A 14,346-nucleotide genomic window follows, 5' to 3' on the forward strand; every position below is an offset into this window, starting at 1 on the left:
TTTTCTTTTTTACCTAGCAAGGAGAATGCAGAGGGTAGATGGAATAAGGCTGCTAATCCCTGATCTTGATGATCCCGGATTATCCACATAGGACTAGTGTAACCACAACAGTCTTCTAAATATAGAAGAGGGAGGAAAAGAATTGGAATCTGAGAAACACTTCCAGACTCCATGATGTGGACATGAAGATGAAAGAAACACCATGAGTCAAGAAAGTCAGGTAACCACTGAGAATTGAAATAGGAAAGGGAGTGAATTCTCCTCTGGAGTGTCCAGAAGAATCAAAGCCCTGTGGATCTCTTAATTTTAGCCCAAAAGGACCCATTTCAAGCTTCTGCCCTTCTAGAAACTTAGCATAAATCTTTGTTTTAAGCCACTCATGTGGTCGTTTGTTACAGCAGGAATAGGAATCAACATGGATGGAACTGGAGGGGATTATGATAAATGAAATAAGTCAAGCAGAGAAAGACAATTATCACATGGTCTCACTCATATATGGAACGTAAGGAATAGAGCAGAGGACCATAGGGGAAGGGAGCGAAAATGGAATAGGAAAAAATCAGAGAGGAAGACAAACCATGAGAGACTCTGGACTCTGGGAAACAAACTGAGGGTTCCAGAGGGAAGGGTGTGGGGATAAAGTAACCGGGTGATAGTTATTAAGGAGGGCAGGTGTTGTGGTGAGCACTGGGTGTTATATGCAACTAATGAATTGTTGAACTGTACATCAAAAACTAATGATGTACTGTGTGTTGGCTAATTGAAAATAATAAAAAATAATAAAAAAGGGGAAAAAAAGAAAGAGTAGGAATCGGGTACAGACATTTGTTCAGAAAATTATTGTTTGTAAGAATGGAGTTTGAGCCCTTCATCTCATTTAGTGAACTTCCCTTGGGTAAAGGCATTTAGTATTGAAATCCCACCTTAACTCAAAGGAGAATATTAGTTTTAGTTTGGAGATATTCTGCCTCATTTCCCTCTGCATAAATGTAAATGTGGTTTTGACCCTAGGTTTTTGAAAATTTGGGATGAAAAACAACTCCTTATTAAAATTAAGGAAATCTTTGTGTCAAAATTTTACCTTCTTTCCATTTTATGTTGATTCAAATGTTTGTTCTTTTCATTTGTATCCCATCCAACATTCAAGTTTTCTTTCAACACAATAGATGGTATTTAAATAAGTCTCCCTCAGTTTGTTTCTCAGAGTCCACAGTCTCGGGGGGGGTGGGGGAATGAGACAGACCGGTGGTGGGTAGTAAGGAGGGCACGTATTGCATGGTGCACTGGGTGTTATACGCAACTAATGAATCATCGAACATTACATCAAAAAAATAAAAATAAATAAATAAATAAATAAATAAATAAATAAGTCTCTATGTGTCTACATAAACATGTATGAATGTGTTTATTTGAGAAAAAGATGCGTACAGATGTACACACACACATACATAGTCACACTCCTAACCTTGAATGTTTCCTTTGGACTCCACAAAATGCTTCTACACATCCATTTCTGAGATGACTGTAATAGAGAGTCTTAGTTAGGGTTCCTTCCAGGTAACCAAGAGAGATTGGAAGGACATGCCTCTTTGCACAAAAGATGTGACCTGAATCACAGAACTGAACAGGATTTCAATCTCTCTAATGAGGCATCCTCTGATCTTGAGAATATATATGGATGGCATATGATGGATGATAACAATGTTGTTCGATCATTGCCCATTTCATGGTTATGACAAAATTTAGAAAAGAGGAGGTATTTCATTTAGAGTAGAGGAAAGAGTCCTATGTCTATGCAGCAGAAAGTGATTATGAATCAATATGAACACCATAAACATGCCAACCAATTCTTCATCCCACTGGGAAAACAAAACCAACTCTTGTACAGGGATACCAAACTATACTTCAATGAGTAGCTGGACAACGTAAAATGAAATATTTTTCTCAGTAATACAAAGTATACTTTCAATTTTTCATCATCATATTTACAATCTTCCCTGGCTCAGCGGCCATATGAAGTTAGTTTATTTATTCTAATACATGTATCTCCGCAGACTCCACTTGGCAAGTGTACTTGGCAATCACTTTTCTGATCAGTGTGGTGGGTACAGTGGACACAGCTGCATAGGGGGACATGATCATAATAAGGAGAATGAAGCTCAGTGACTCCCTATAGGACAAACTGTAAGTTAGTCTGCATCATCAGGATGAGCAACGAAGGCAGAGATCTACAAAGTACTGATGGACACAAAGTGAATGATTGGGGTCTCATGCTTTCCTTCATTGTAGAATTACATAAATGGCTTTGGTTACCAAAAGTGGTTTTTCTATATGAATAATATGACTCATGGCTATTCTTTTAGTAAAACAAGAGAAAAATTACTTGGGATGATATGTGCTGTTTGAGTAGAAAGTATTCTTAAGAAATCCATGGTACCCCATGACATAAATGGGACTTTCCAAATATATTTGATCAATGCTAGGGAAAACTTCGGAAAAGTGGGAAATGGACAAAGGGGAAAACTGTATATGAGACAGAGCAAAAGCTCAAAGAAGTGAGTTACTTAAATTTATGAAGAAATTAAATTCAAACAAATGGAAATTCCAGGAAATAAACAGAGGAGCAGATTCTATTTCCATAATATGATCAAAGAATAACAGTTCCCGGCTCTGAGGTTGTGAGCCCTTCAAACATGGACACTTCTTAAGCCTCAGGACAATGGGCCCTCACATCACTGGATCCCCAATGATTCCTTTCAGAGCCCTCTTTATGTTTCTGTTCCTCAGGCTGTAGATGAAGGGGTTCAGCATGGGGGTGACCACCGTGTACATCACCGAGGCCACTGCACTTGCATGGGAGCTCTGGGTAGCAGCAGAGCTAAGGTACACTCCTAGGCCTGTACAATAAAATAAGGAGACAACCGAGAGGTGAGATGCACAGGTGGAAAATGCTTTGTACTTGCCCTGAGCTGAGGAGATCTTATATATGGAGGAAATAATCTTAGAGTAAGAGTAAAGGACTCCAGCCAGGGGAGCACCACCCAACAGCACAGTTGCAAAATACATCACCATGTCATTAACAAAGGTGTCGGAACAGGCGTGCCCAACTACCTGATTGAGGTCACAAAAAAATGGGGGATTTCCATGCCTGTACAGAAGGACAGCCGCAACAGCATTAAGCTCTGTAACAAAGAATTGAGAGCACTGATGACCCAGGACACCAGAACCAGCAGTCCACAGAGCCGGGGGTTCATGATGACCGTGTAGTGCAGGGGGTGACAGATGGCCATGAAGCGGTCATAGGCCATTGCGGACAGGAGAAAGTCATCTAACTCTGCACACAGTAGGAAAAAATACATCTGGCTGAGGCAGCCTTCAAAAGTGATGACTTTGCTCTGATTCTGGATGTTCCACAGCATCTTGGGGACGGTGGTGGAGGTGAAACAGATGTCTGCAAAGGACAGGTTGGCCAGGAAGAAGTACATGGGGGTGTGGAGGTGGGAGTCAGAGCTCACGGCCACAATGATGAGCAGGTTTCCACACACAGTGACCAGGTACATGGAGAGGAAAAGCCCAAACAGGAGGGGCTGCACTTCTGGATCCTCTGAAAATCTGAGAAGAAGAAACTCTGAAATTTGTGTATCATTATGTAGTACCATGTGGTGGAGATAACCACTAGGAAAGAAAAAAAAATGATAAATATTCAAGCAAATGGACTTTATTTAATTATTTATCATTTATTTACTCTATACTTTTTTTCACTTTTTAAAGTTTTTATTTAAAAACCATTTTTTATTTTTATTATTTTTATTTTTTTATTATATTGTTAGTCACCATACAGTACATCCCTAGTTTTTGATGTAAAGTTCCATGATTCATTACTTGCATATAACACCCAGTGCACCATGCAATATGTGCCCTCCTTAATACCCATCACTATTTTTTATTTTTTATTATGTTCAGTTAGCCAACATCGAGTACATCATTAGTTTTTGATGTAGTGTTCAGTTTTCCATTGACTGCATATAACACCCAGTGCTCATCACAACACGTGCCCTCCTAATACCCATCACCCTGCTACCCCACCCTCCTCTCCTCTGAAACCCTCAGTTTGTTTCTCAGAGTTCAATCTCTCATGGTTTGTCTCTCTCACTGATTTCTTCCCCTTCAGTTTTCCCTATAGTAATATTAGTTTCTGGTGACAATATAGTGATTCAACACTTCCATCCAGTGTCCAGTTCTCATCATGGCAAGTGCACTCCTTCATCCCCATCACCTGTCTCACCCATCACCTCACTCACCTCCCTTCTGGCAACTGTTAATTTCTTCTGTGTAATTGAATTTCTGTTCTTCGGTTGTCTCTCCCTCTCTTCCTCCCTCCCAGGTTCTTTTGATTTGTTTTTTTTTTTAATTAAATAATTTTTTTATTTTGTGTTTTTAATGATATTTTTCTTAATTTCCACACATGTGTGAAATCATATGGGTTTGTCTTTCTCTAACCAACTTATTTCTTTTAGCACAATACTCTTTAGCTCCATCCATGTTGTTGCAAATGGCAACATTTCATTTGATGGCTGAATGATACACACACACACACACACACACACACACACAACTTCTTTATCCATTAATCAGTCTACGGACACTTGGGTTGTTTGCACAATTTGGCTGTTGTAGCTGCTGCTTCTATATACCTTGGAGTGATGTGTCCCTTTGAATTAGTATTTTGTGTTCTCTGCGTAAATACACAGCAAAGCAATTGCTGGATTGTAGGATCATTCTGTTTTTAACTCTTTGAGGAACCTCCCTACTGTTTTCCAGAGCACCCCCACCAGTTCGCATTCCCACCAACAGGGCAAGACGGTTCCTCTTTCTGCACAGCCTCACCAACATCTGTTGTTTCTTGTCTTGTTGATTTTAGCCATTCGGACAAATTGAGGTGATACCTCATTGTAGTTTTGATTTGTAGCAAATGGGCATTATTAACAGAGTGACATGCTACCATTTGTATTTTGCAATCAAGAAAAAGCTATTTATTTTTTGTATAGTTCTGATCCCATTTAAGTGATGTTACTTGACATCCCTGTAGGAATTCCTGTGCATTCAGCCTTTTCCCTAAGAGGGCGTGTATTATAGTTTTAATGAGAAATGTTTTCCTGCATGTGAGGAATAATGTCCAGCACGTCATCTTCTAGACAAAGAGCATAGGGTGCTGAGATAGAAAACTGCATACATCCTTTGGGTAAATACCTAAGAGTGCAATGGATCATAGGGTAGCTCTATTTTTTAACTTTTTCAGGAACCACCATACTGTTTTCCAGAGTGCCTGCACCAGTTTGCATTCCCACCAACACTCCATGAGGGTTCCCCTATCTCTGCATCCTTGACAACACCTGTTGTTTCCTGTGTTGTTAATTTTAGCCATTCTGACTGCTGTGAGGTGATATCTCACTTAGTTTTTATTTGTATTTCCCTGAGGATGAGTGATGTTGAGCATCTTTTCATGCAACTGTTGGCCATCTGTATGTCTTCTTTGAAAAAGTATCGCTTCATGTCTTCTGCCCATTTCTTAACTGGATTATTTATTTTTTGGATGTTGAGTTTGATAAATTCTTTATAAATTTTGGATACTAACTCTCTATCAGATATGTCATTTGTGAATATCTTCTCCCATTCCACAGATTATACTACTATGTACTTACCCAAGGATACAAAAATATTAATTCAAAGGGAATACATACACCCCAAAGTTTATAGCAGCAATATCTGTAATAGCCAAACTATGGAGAAATGCTAAATGTCCATCAAGTGACGAATGGATCAAGAAAATGTGATATATATATATAAATGAGATATATTATGTTAATTATATATTAATTATATATAATATAATATATAATATAATATATTATATTTTATATTATATTAATTATACCATCTGTGTGTGTATGTGTGAGATATATATATCAAGAAAATGTGATATATATCACATTTTCTTGATATATATATCTCATTTATACATATCACATTTTCTTGATATATATATATCTCATTTATATATCACATTTTCTTGATATATATATCTCATTTATATATATCACATTTTCTTGATATATATATATCTCATTTATATATCACATTTTCTTGATATATATATCTCATTTATATATATATCACATTTTCTTGATATATATATCTCACACATACACACACAGATGGTATAATTAATATAATATAATATATAATTAATTAATATATTATTAACATAGTTAATATATAATTAACATAATTAATAAAACATAATGGAATATTACTAAGTGACAAAAAGGAATGAAATCTTGCCAACGATGTGGATGATGCCAAACTGTGTTACGCTAAGTGAAATAAGTCAGTCACAGAAAGACAAAGACCATATGATTTCACTCATGTGTGGAATTTAAGAAACAAAACAAAGAACATAGTGTGAGAAAAAGAGAGGCAAAGCAAGAAACAGACTCTACTATAGAGAAGAAACTGAGGGTTGCTGGAGGGAGGCAGGTGGGGGGAAGGGTGAAAATGATGGGGATGAAGGAGGGCACTTGTGGTGACGAGCACCTGGTGTTGTACAGAAGTGTTGAATCACTAAGTTCTACCCCTGAAAATAATATTTCACTGTATGTTAACTAACTGGAATTTAAATAAAAACTTGGAGAAAAAAACAGTCCATAGAACCCAGTGATGGGGAAAGAATATATATAAAAAATAAAAGTCATATATCATGTCAGATAGCAACAGGTGCCATGCAGGAATAAAAAAAAAATCATATATAAAGGAGTGGATGGGGAAGGTGCTAAGTTTTAATAGGAGTTCAGGAAGACCTGCAAAGAAGGTGACATTTTAACAGAAGTTTTAACAAAAGATTGAGCAGGAGGCAGGAGGATATCTGAGGGAGGTGTGTGCCCTGCAGGGAAAGAAGAGCAAAGGCCCTGCAGAAGGCACTTATTGCAGATCTGCAGATCTCAACATGCAGTCAGTGCGGTGAGGGAATGAGCAAGAGGGAGAGAGGAGAGGTGGTGGCAGAGAATGTTGAGGACCGAGGGGCTTTCCAGCCACTGATGGGACTTCTAGACACAGGGAGTCCTTCCTTCAAGTGGTGTTCTTTGCATCTTATTATTTGTGTTCCAAGGTATTCTGTGAATAGAGATGGATCCCTTCCTAAAAAAAAAAAAAAAAAAAAAAGAGATGGATCCCTTCCTTATTTCCATCTGTTGGTGAACATTCTAGCATTTAAGAGTCACATATAATAATGAATCAAAGAACATTACATCAAAAACTAAGGATGTACTGTATGGTGACTAACATAATAAAAAAAATTATTATAAAATAAAAAAATATGAGTGACATATTGGAGTATATGAACTTGGGTACCATTGCCCTGAGGACTGCTCACGCCCCACAACACACATGTACACACACACACACACACACACACACACACACACACACAGTGCACTCCGGCCTCCTGGCACTATGTTACTAACACGCTTTTCTCACTCCAGCCACAATAACATTGAAAGAAATGGTGGAAGGGAAGCTGTCCACATCAGATTACCTTTACCCTGAGGAATGTGTAAATAGTACTTAAATTCTGGTTAGTAAGCTTCCCAAGAACATGGAAACATGGGCTCCATTTTAATATGATCATCGTGTGTCCTGTATTTAAAGCAACATAAGAAAGCAGTTCTAAAAACAAAGAAAGGAAAGGAATGGACACAAGGGGAAAAGAGATCTAATAAGCTCAGCGGGTCCCTGAGAGACTGTGATGAGCAGAAATCTTCCCTGGTTCTGGCAGCATTCCAGTCCCAGTCCACATCCCCTGATGCCCAGAATAATTGGCAAAGCTGGAAAAAAACACAATATATCCAAACTAGAAGGGAGTCCTATTTTTAAGGTGTCAGGACATTTTATTATTTGATACCCCTCTAGAAAAAAATGTGCAAAGGGAATAAATCTGCAATTTACAACAGAATATATACAATGTTTGACAATAAAGGGGGATTTTTAAAGATGAAATAGTAAGAGATTTTCCAAACGATTTTCAATGCAAAACTTTTGGAATCAGACAACCAGGTTTTGAATGTCAGATCTACCACGTATGAGCAGCTTGAACTTGGGAGAGACAACCAATCCAACCCAAATATGAATTTCCTTAATCAAATGAAGGGGATAACAGCACCCATCCTCCTAGGGGGGCAGACGGTGTTCTTCAGTGTATGTAACAATCCTACAATACAGTTCCTTCATGTGGGCAAGTGAGTAATGATCACCTGGAAAGAGATGTGGCTGAGTTTTTCCTTCTACCTCACAGATGTCTCCATCCTTTCCACAGCTCTTGGCAATGAACTATTACAATGTAAAGCTAGTTAGCATACCCCGTTTTGCATATGAAACACAATTTTTTATTTGAATACTCACTGTGAGAGAAGATGCTGAGAATTGTATGTCTCAACAACTGCTGTTGCAGGGGAATAGCTACCTGCATGGGTCTGGGTCTTTCTATAAATACAGAACACGCTTAAAAGGACCACATCTTAAACAGTTCACCAAAAACAACTCCAAGCCAAATACTCTGTTTTCCTTACCCCTTAGCTGCAAACTCCTTGGGCATGTTGTAATTTCACTGGAACCTCTTTATGTCCCCCATTTCCTTCCCCCGTCTCATCCAACTGGACTTATTGTCAACAATGATGCCTGTATTGCTGAGTCCAGTGGACACTTCTCTTTTGAACACATTACATAAATTAATTGTAATGAGTCTATCTACTTTCAGGTGATCTCAGGAAATTTTCTCAGGTTCCATTCTCTCTGATTCTTTTTTTTTTTTTTAAGATACTCTCCTCAATAAATGTTGTTGGAAAGTAATATTCACGTGCAAAAGAATGAAGTCAGAACATAATCTTACATCACTCACAAAAATTAACTCAGAAATGGAGTAAAGACTTAAATGTAAGACATTAAGCCATATAACTCCTAGAAGAAACCATAGGGGGAAAAGCTCCCTAACATTAGTCCTGGCAATGAGGTGTGTGTGTGTGTGTGTGTGTGTGTGTGTGTGTGTGTAGCCTTTTTTATTTAATTTTTTTATTATGTTATGTTACTTACCATACAGTGCATCATTAGTTTTCGATGTAGTGTTCAACAATTCATTATTTGCATATAACATCCACTGCTCGTTATAACACGTGCCCTCCTTAATACCCATCACCTGGCTAACCTATCCTCTTCCCCTCCCCTCTGAAACCCTCAGATTGTTTCTCGAGTCCATAGTCTCTCATGGTTAGTCTCCCCCTCGAATTCCACCCCCTTTCAGTTCTCCCTTCTTTCCCCTAAGGTCCTCTGTGTTATTTCTGATGTTCCACATATGAGTGAAGCCATATGATAATTGTTTCTCTGCTTGACTTATTTCACTTAGCATAATCCCCTCCAGTTCCATCCATGTCGATTCATGAAATGTGTGCTGAGCTCTCAGATTTTTTTTTCCTCTCCTGCTAGACTTTACATCCACATGGAATCAGGAAATCAAACACACGCCTCAGAATTTCTCCTCCTGGGGTTTTCAGCAAAGTCGGAGACTCAGTTCATGCTCTTTGGGCTGTTTCTGTGCATATAGTTGGTTACGTTCACTGGGAACGTGCTCATCATCCTGGCCATCTGCTCAGACTCCCACCTCCACACCCCCATGTACTTCTTCCTCTCCAACCTGTCCTCTGCTGACATCTGTTTCACCTCCACCACCGACCCCAAGATGCTCTGAACATCCAGACTCAGAGCAAAGGCATAATATATGCAGGATGCCGCAGCCAGACATTTTTTGCATCTGTGTTTGGATTCTTGGACAATGTACTCCTGACTGTGATGGCCTATGACTGCTTTGTGGCTATCTGTCACCCCCTGCACTACTCAGTCATCATGAACCCCCAGCTCTGTGGGCTGCTGGCCTTGGAGTCCTGGTGCATCAGTGTCATGGGCTTCCTGCTCAAGACCTTGATGATTTTGAGGCTGTCCTTCTGCACAAACATGGAAATCCCACACTTTTTTGTGATCTTCCTGAAGTCCTGAAGCTCGCCTGTTCTGACACCCTCGTCAGTAACATAGTGGTGTAGTCTGCACCTGGCCTTCTGGCCGTGATTCCTCTCCATGCAATACTGTTGTCTTACTATCAAATTGTTTCCTCCATACCCAGCATTTCCTCAGCTGCGGGGAAGTACAAAGCTTTTTCCAAGTCTAGTTCTCACCTCTTGGTAGTCTCCTTGTTCTATGGCACAGGCCTTGGGGTCAACCTCAGTTCTACAACAACTTCGTCCTCCAGGACGAGTCTAGTGGCCTCGATGATGTACACCATTGTCACCCCCATGCTGAACCCCTTCATCTATGGCTTGAGGAACAGGGACATGAAGGGGGCCCAGAGTAGGCTCCTCGGCAGGGGGGGTGCCTCTCAGCGTCAGGACCATCACCGGACTCTCCTGAGTAGCTGGGCACACAATATGGAGGCCCAGAGATCCTGACTTCCTCCATCCACTATTTTTATTTTTTCCCCAGGTGTACACATGTTAAAGCAGTTCTTTCCTTGGGTCTTCCTTCTCTTCTCTGTTTTTCTTCAGGTTATAACCTGGGTTCCCCTTTTCACTTTATAACCAGTCATTTTCACTTGGTGTGAATACAACCTGTTATGTCTCAGTAATCTTTGATAATGGTTTGGATTTCTCAAAAAAATAATAAGTCAAATCTCATGTAGTTAATATCTATCCTCAGAGTGATGGATGTATCCCTATTTTGGAGATGTCGTGAAAACTCATTTTACAGAGTTTTTCTATTATATCACATGAATAAAATCAACTCAAAGATTTGCCTCTCCCTTTTTGTTCCTGATCTGATTTAATTTCTTTCCAGTCACACCAGCTTTACTAAATTTCTCTGCTCATCCACAATATAGACTCCTTGAATTTCAGAACTTTCTCTTCCATATCTTTGAAACTGCAGTGCCTAGTACAGTTCTTGGGATGGAGTTTGTGCTCAGTGAATATTTGTTGAGTGAAAAGTAGTTGGGCAGGTGTTTAAATAGAGTCAGGACCAGAAAATAAAATGTATTGATTTAATGAAAGCTTTTGAGCCAGAAAAGAAAGTTGGTGTTTTGTTTGTTTTTAGCAGTCTCTGCGCCCAGTGTGGAGCCTCAGGCAGGGCTTGAACTCAAGACCCTGAGATCAGGACCTGAGCTGAGATCAAGAGTCACCAGGTCAACCGACTGAGCCACCAGGTGCCTCAAGAAATTTGATTATTGATATGGTTCTTGATAACAAAAAATAGTAATAACACTGTGCCAGTGCTGTTTAAGTGTTTATACACATTCTCTCATGTAGTTTTCTAGTAACGCTTATGTGATTAGTATCATTCCCCATTTATTACGGAGGAGGAGGAGATTTTGGAATCTAGCTGATTCACTCAAGGTCACAGCTGTGATGAAAAAGCTCACCCCTTCTGAGGTCTGTGGAGGGCTTCCTGATTCAGATGGTCTCTCAGGCATCAGGTTATGTTGCCTCCAGCTAAATTTTATTATAGTAACAGTTTAACCCCTAATGCATAAATGCACACTTCTAGAAGTCAGCTCCAGAACTAAGAAATGTTGTGTCTTTGAGGGTTGCAGCCTTAGAAATAAATCAAACCCTACACTGAGATTTATTAAGATTTCCTTATTGTTATCATATGGTTTCACTCATTTATGGAACATAAGAAGTAGGAAGATCGGTAGGAGAAGAAAGGGAAGAAGAAAGGGGGGGTAAACAGAAGGGGGAATGAAGCATGAGAGACTATGGACTCTGGGAAACAAACTGAGGGCTTCAGAGGGGAGGGGGTGGGGGAATGGGATAAGCTGGTGATGGGTATTAAGGAGGGCATGTATTGCATGGTGCACTGGGTATTATACGCAACTAATGAATCATGGAACTGTACTAGGGATGTACTGTATGGTGACTAACATAATATAACAAATTATTACAATTAAAAAAAGATTTCCTTATTGTTATAATTTCACTTTATTTGAGTGTTACAAAGGTGAGCACATTTTCACATTTATATATATTTCTTCATATGTATTCTTCCTATATTTCTGGTTTGCATCATTGGATCATTTCTCACTCTAGGTATGTTAATTCTAATTGGTTTAAAAAAACTTTGTACATGACTACACTTCATACTTGGTAATATCCAATGTGTTCGATATATTTTCCCTAGTTTTACACTTGTTTTTAAATTTTCTTTGTTTTTGGACCTATAGGTTTTCACGAGCTGGAATCCATCAGTTATTGTTTTCAGTTCTTTTACTTCAATCTGGTTTATGCTCAGAGGATTACTCTAATCTTTCTTCTAGAAGTCTGCTATTTTCTATTTTTTCTACAAGTTCATTTTTGTCATTTTATTTTTCTACAAATTCACTCAGTTTATGACAATAAGTGGTTGGCATTAAGATAGAAATTTTACTTCTAACTAAGAACGAATTGTCCAAATACCATTTATTTCAAAGTCTTGCTTTCCTTGTTGGTTTTGATTCTACTTTTATAATATAACAGCTTTTTATTTTATAGGATTTGTATTTTCTTCATTCACCCATCTTGACAACAATTTAGGCTCAAACTGATTTCACAATGTTTTGATAAACAGAGGTTTATTATATATTTTAATTATGAACAGAGGGTAGGTCACATTTTCAATATTGATTCTCCATTTTTCCTAGGGGCAGGACACTGATTTGAGAGGGGTGACAATATACTCAGATTAAAACATCAGTATAGGTGTGATCGTGTGCCTTGGCTTCCTGTTGCTGTGGTAACCAGTGACTGCAGACTTAGGGGCTTAAAAAGAGCACAAAGATAACTACCTTACAGTTCTGGAGATCAGAAGTCCAAAACAGGTCTCCCTGGAATAAAAGTAAATTTGTCTGCAGGGCTGCATCCCTTGGTAGAGTCTCTAAGGAGTAACCCACTTTCTTCCCTTCCCCAGCATCTAGAGACTGCCAGCATCCCTCATCCCTGTCCCGTGAACCTACCCTCCATCTTCAATGCCTGAAGTGGCTGGCTGAGTCTTTCTCATGTCTCATCTCTCAGACTCTTATTGCTGCCTCCGTTTTCCATTCATGGACCCTTGTAAGTACACTGGCTTCGTATGGATAACCCCAGGTAAACTCTATTTTAAGGTCAGTTGATTAGCAAACCTAATTACTTCGATAACTAATTCTTTTTCTCCTGTAACTTAACATCTTCACAGGTTACGAGGATTAGGATATAGGCATTTTGGGAAGGCAATCATTCTACCTAACATACCATATAACACAAATTTGCCCAAATGTATGAGAGCTGAAATCTGTTAGTGGAACTTCTAGGAAAACATGTATTTTCCTAATGAATAAAAAAATACATCCCCAAAATGATGAAATAGGTGTTTTCTCACACCTTTTCCCCAAAAAGCAACACTTTTGACAATAACTCATGGGTGAGAGCACCTTTGTGGAAGTCCAGGGATCTGACGAAGAAACTCAAGCCTGAAATTGGAGCATAATACAGTCAGCATTGAACACACTGAAAAGAGTAAGAGGAACAATTACACTTTATCCATGTACCCTCTATCCCAACACTGCACACTCAGAGCCACAGGAGATCTTTTTGGTCAGGGACTTCTGTGGATGAATATGAGTGTGCAAGTAAGTGCTTGGCTTCCCCAGGTATGCAGGATGCTGCCAGTGACACCCGCTTCATTCCCAACCCACCCATAAAATTGTCCAAGAGGCTGAGGAATCCTGGACTCACTTCCTGTCCCAAGAGATCTTGGTGTCATAACGAGCTTAGGAAAATGTGGAACTTAGATGGTCACAATAGTTCCTGTGGATGGAGCACCTGCTCTGTTCCATGGAATTTCCTGTGAGCTCTAAAATATTACTAAGTTCTCAGACTGAAATGTTAGATGGAATTTCTCCAGTTTAGAGACAAGGGAACAAAGGATTGGTAGGTTCATTTCCTTTCCTGAGGGAAAAGAGACACCAGTAGACTAGTTTAACCACCTAAGGTCAAATATGAGGTGGGTGGGGAAACTCTGGGAGAAGAAGAACAGACCTGACTCTGATCACTGGATCACAGCCTTAACACATAAACATGAGTACAGACCAAGACGGGCAGCATCAATGACTGGGTACCAGTTACAATTGCAGAATCTTCGGGCCACCCTAGACAAGCCAAGTTAGTAGTAGCATGAACCAAGCTATGACAGTCAAAAATTTCTCCAGATATTTTCAAGCGTCCTCTGGAGGAAAAAATCATCCCT

At 39.3% G+C, this 14,346-nt stretch overlaps 2 pseudogenes; one reads left to right on the forward strand and one right to left on the reverse strand.

The window, feature by feature from the left end:
* Window positions 1-2,727: 2,727 nt before the first annotated feature.
* LOC113249967 (olfactory receptor 7A17-like) lies at window positions 2,728-3,659 on the reverse strand (annotated as a pseudogene).
* A 5,885-nt stretch (window positions 3,660-9,544) lies between these two features.
* LOC125283807 (olfactory receptor 7C1-like) lies at window positions 9,545-10,544 on the forward strand (annotated as a pseudogene).
* Window positions 10,545-14,346: the final 3,802 nt, after the last annotated feature.

This window comes from Ursus arctos, unplaced genomic scaffold, assembly GCF_023065955.2.
Source record: "Ursus arctos isolate Adak ecotype North America unplaced genomic scaffold, UrsArc2.0 scaffold_14, whole genome shotgun sequence".
Lineage (NCBI taxonomy): Eukaryota > Metazoa > Chordata > Mammalia > Carnivora > Ursidae > Ursus > Ursus arctos.